The sequence below is a fragment of the Myotis davidii genome, unplaced genomic scaffold (assembly GCF_000327345.1).
Source record: "Myotis davidii unplaced genomic scaffold, ASM32734v1 scaffold205, whole genome shotgun sequence".
NCBI classification, from domain to species: domain Eukaryota; kingdom Metazoa; phylum Chordata; class Mammalia; order Chiroptera; family Vespertilionidae; genus Myotis; species Myotis davidii.
The window spans coordinates 502,527-507,590 of NW_006297573.1; the positions used below are offsets into that span (position 1 = coordinate 502,527).

A 5,064-nucleotide genomic window follows, 5' to 3' on the forward strand; every position below is an offset into this window, starting at 1 on the left:
TGAAATGGTCTTTATTTCAAATAGAGATACAGTTGTAATGGATTACAGGAGTAAGTAGAAGCTGCACTGACTCTCTCAGGACCAAACTGGAAATACAAGTAAAATACAGAGATACAGTAGTAAACCAAGCAGACAGACTTCCTGCCCACACATTCAAATATGAAGTGACAGATGAGCCCTGTGGCGCTCAGAGTTAGAGGTTTGGGAGATAGGACGAAATGGCCAGAAGGTCAAAAGGAAACTTGACTAGTGCGGTGTCATGGAAGCCAAATGAAGAAACTAGTTTGAGAGAGAGTCGGTCACTGTGTCACATGCTGCAGATAGGTTGAATAAGAGGAGGGATGAGAACTGACCATTGGATATACTATGGTTTCTCTAATTCTCCCCTGACTTATAATGGCTTGTCTTGTTCTAACTTTCCCCCCAGGTTGTAGCAGATACCAATATAAGCGCCATAGCAACTCAGCTTGAAAACTTGTCTACTGGCTACCACCTTGGTTCACCCACCGCTGACCACCACCCGGAAGACACAGAGTAAGTGTTCTAGAGGCAAAGTGCCTATTATGTGTGTGGGCAGTGCTCAGTGAGACCTTTTCCAGCTTAATGTAGAGCAGACTTCCTGGAGAAGAGGAGGGGGAAGTACACACTACTTTTCTAATCTGTAGACAGTCTCCAGGAGAGCACAGGGTCTCATTTCTCACAGAGCTTTGTTCCACTGGATAAGTTCTTAACAGACTGTTGGTGCAGGGCTTCCTGCGTCTGGTCACTTTGACATGTGACGCCTTCTCCCCCAAGAAACCACAGATTCACAGCGCAGGTGCACCCTGCTTGCTTATGCAAGGAATCGGGTTTCCTCAGTTTTCTAAGCAAAATCTTGTAACACTTGCTGGCATCCTTCATTAAAATAAGTCATTACCATGAAAGTTGCTCATTAAGGCAGTGTTTCTCCAACTAGAGTGTGCATAAAAATAATCTAGAGAGCATATTTAAAAATGCTAATTTTGCTGGCCCCATTCTCAGAGATTCTGAGGGGGTGGTCTGCAGTGGGCTACAGAGGCAGAGGACCGGCACTTCAAGAAATGCTGCCTAACGTTAGTCCTCTGAGTATCAGCAACTGCCTGGTCACCAGTAAGTGCTCAATAAATGTTTGTTGACTGATCTGAATGGTTTATTGGAAAGACCTGGTGATCACAGCCATTTCAACTATTTCCTGATATTTTATCAACTTAAATGACACTTTTGGATTTGTTTTTCTTGAGGAAAGGATATTACACTAAGTTCATTTTACTATGTTCTCATTATGAGAGTAATAAATGCATGCTTTTAAAATATGACAAATACATGAAAGTATAATATTTTCAAGTTGAAAATGGCCCTTTCTTTAAAAAAAAAAAAATCAGGACCCTTGTAGGAAGAGTAGTATACATTTAGCAGTTTTTGATACCCATTTTAAAAAAAAAAAGTGTTGATTTCAGAAAGGAAGAGAGAGGGAGAAAGAGAAACATCAATGATGAGACTCATTGATTGGCTGCATTCTCCCTACTGGACTTAAGCCCCCAAATCAGGCATTTGCCCTGACCAGGAATTGAACCATGACCTCCTGGTTCACAGGTTGACACTCAACCACTGAGCCATACCAGCCAGACAATATCTTTTTTTATTCCACAGCTGCACAGCTCCTGACAAGTTGAGAACCACTAGCTTAAGAGAATTTAAATCACTTATAATCCAACCACTATTAACATTCAGAGATTTTTTTACTAGTATTCTAGATGAAAAATTATAACTAATTGAAAATGTGAGATAAATGGAGGCAAAGTCCATCGGATGTTGCCAGTTGAGAAGTGGAACGCATTCCTCCCTCTCCCCCTGAAATAGATCGCTAACTGGCAATAGAGGGGATTAGGAAGGTCTCTAATGATTTGTTGCCCCCCAGGAGCTAGTTCTAAAACAATGGCTTTAGACATCTAGGTTGCCATTTCAATATTCTTGGAAATGGGGGCTTGTGTTTGAAAGAGGAAACAAATCAAGTTCATGTCTAGCCAGTGAGTCATTATGCGAGTACTTATTAAGCCACCAAGTGATGAAAGGTAGAGCCTTATTCATGACGTCATTACCATTCAGCCATAGGGGATTATTCATCATTATTTCATCGGATATTTATTGAGTGCCTTGCTAAGGCTCGACACTGTACAAGTGCTGGGTCCCGAGGATTCAAACTTAGAAACATAGGTGAAGGCATTGCCCCAGTCCTCAAGGAACTGCCAGAGAACCATAAATCTGTGGTTATAAAAGAGTTGATAAGTATCGGAGAGCTAAATTCATTGGGAGAGATAAGCAAGCCCAGGGTCCTGTAAACCCATGGGAGAGGAGCACATCTCAATTAGGGAGTGTACTTGGAGGCACTAATGCTAAAGCTGAGTTTTTTTATAGTAATTGGAAAAAGCAGGAATTACATTCAAAACAGTCAACAATGTATACGATATAGACATTCAGCAATTACTATGGATGCCTGCTATACACAACCAATGAGAACTTCAACAAACAATTGGTATCAGTGTGAACCAGCTGAAAATCAAGCCTAAAATCAGCCAGGCAAAATTGGGAAGGGGCAGAGGGGAGAATATTCTAGTCAGACAGAACAGCATATTCAAGGGTTGCTTGTGTCCCAGTTTTGCAAATTTTTCTAACTGTGTGAATGGCTGAGTTTACACCACCTGGCTCTGCCACAAAACAAGTGATGCTGCCAGGATACAGATATGAGCCTCCTTCTGCAAATAGGACGACAGGGTCTGCGATACCGGAGTTCCTCATGTGTTTACCCTGTGGACAACCACATTTGGGAATAAGAGGCTGGTATGAGTTAAGCTTAGATGGAACTCCTTGAGCTCACATAGGTAATGTAATGTTTAGCCATGTTGTTTCTGAGAGAGATGACTTCCACACTGGACGAAGCTTTGAAAATCTAAAAGATACATTGGAAACACATTGCCTTTATCCATGTTGCTCTACCTTGGTTTCCGCCCCCCCTCTCGCCCCCCTTGATTTCAGTTCTCGTTGACACAGTCATGATCCTGAGTTTGTGATAGGCACAGTGCATGGTGCTAGGAATTCTCAGATGACTAATACTTCAGGAGTTCATGGTCTGGTAGGGGAGAAAGAGGGTTAAGTAATCACAATACACTATAACAAGGGCATCATGGAAATCTGGGCCGAGTACAAAGGGAGCACCAAGAAGGAGTGGCTAACTCTCCCAAGGGAGTCATGGAAGCTCCACGGTGGAGGTGGCTTTTGAAGAATGACTGCCCACCTTAGATGGAAGTGGTGGAGCAGGTGCGTGAGGGTGTTCAGGCAGGAAAAGAACAGCAGTTTCGTTTACTAAGTTATCAGGCCGCCGTCACCTGCTCAGGACACAAGTCCACCTGCAGACTGGCAGTCTACACTAAGCTAAGGTTTTGCCCCATGCACATTCTTTAAGGATGTAAAGACAGTTCCGTTCAGTTTTCTTAGAAATCTCTGTACTGATTTTTATAAAGAGAGGAAGGGAGAGGGAGATAGAGAAACATCTATGTGAGAGCAAAATATCAATTGGCTGCCTCCTACACGCCCCCTAACTGGGGTCAAGCCCACAACCCGGGCAAATGTCCTGACCAGAATCAAACTGCCACCTTTCAGTGCACAGGACAACGCCCAACCAACTGAGCCACGCTGGCCAGGGCTCCAATCAGGTTTAAACAGTCAACTTAAGAGTTTAAGCATAGAGAAGGATGCTTTGACCATTTCAGGATCATGACTTTATTTGTAAATAAAAAACCGTGGGTTATATGAAAGAGAAACCCCTAAAACATCAAGGGGATGACCATCATTGGTCATTAATCCAGCATGATATGGGAAATTTTTTTTAAATGTTTCTAGATTGCTCTCTCAGAGTTTAATTTGATCTTAACAGTTTCGCAGTATGAAAGTCTCTCTCAAATCTGTGTTCTTCCATGAAAATGAAATTCCTTTTCAATATCTATGCTTCAATTAAACAGCATGCATTGTGTTTTCAGAACACCTCCACCTAAGATTATTACTTTGGAGAAAGGCTCTGAAGGATTGGGGTTTAGTATTGTAGGGGGTTATGGAAGTCCCCATGGAGACCTGCCAATTTATGTCAAGACTATATTTGCAAAGGTATTTTTTCCTTTTTTACTGTACTTATTTTTTTTTAATCAAACCTAGGTGAGATTTTTTTTAAGTGCTTTGGTTTATTTGGGGCTATACCTGGATATGTACATGTGTGTTTATTTCATTTTAATCTCATAGGAAATTCCTGTACCACACTGGTGAAAGAAGAGTTCTTTTATAATAGTGGAGTCACAGAAATGTAATTTTCTTTGGACTCTATAACAAAAGTAGATGCTGGTAGTTTTTAATGATCGTCTTCTTTCAGCAACACAATATCAGGAGCAGTACCATGATCTTTGGAAGCTGATCTTGGTATGGCTGTGGGCTAGAACAAAGATGTGTTCTCCTTTAAGAAAAGGTAGCAGAAAAGAAAAAAAAAAAAGAAAAGGTGGCAGACACAGGAGGGACACATGGCATAAAGCTTTGTACAAGCCTCGGATCAGTGCAACATTCCTGGCTGCCCATCACCAAAACCCTCAGGACACTTGAGCGTAAGGTGGTTTCTCTCTCACGATGCTCTGCCAGGTACTTACTTGCAGAACCAGCCCAGGAAGTTAGATCCTGTTTTTCAGGGATTAGATATTCCAACGCATCCTACTGAACACACAGGTCACGGTGTGCACGCTTCAGACGGCTCTTAGATAAGCTCTTTTTAACTTCATTAGGATTTTTAAAGTCCGAATTTCATCTTATTATAAACTTTGAAGAGCTTTGAAAAGTATTCACTATTGATATTGCAATTTTCTCATTGATTTTTATCACAGTCATTTGTTTACGTATTAATTGATCCGATTGTCCCCTTTAGCTTTACTTCCCTAAAGAAATAAAGATCTTTAAAAAAAAGTTGGTAGTTTCCCTTTCTAGAAAGCTATACTATACACTCACTACAGCCCA

At 41.4% G+C, this 5,064-nt stretch overlaps 1 long non-coding RNA gene across 1 annotated transcript in view; it reads left to right on the plus strand.

The window, feature by feature from the left end:
• Window positions 1-237: 237 nt before the first annotated feature.
• The window catches only part of LOC102775377, a 9,118-nt gene continuing 4,291 nt past the window's right edge, over window positions 238-5,064 (plus strand). The window contains exon 1 of the long non-coding RNA XR_436159.2: window positions 238-534. This is a non-coding gene — a long non-coding RNA (uncharacterized LOC102775377). The remainder of the gene's footprint in view (window positions 535-5,064) is intronic.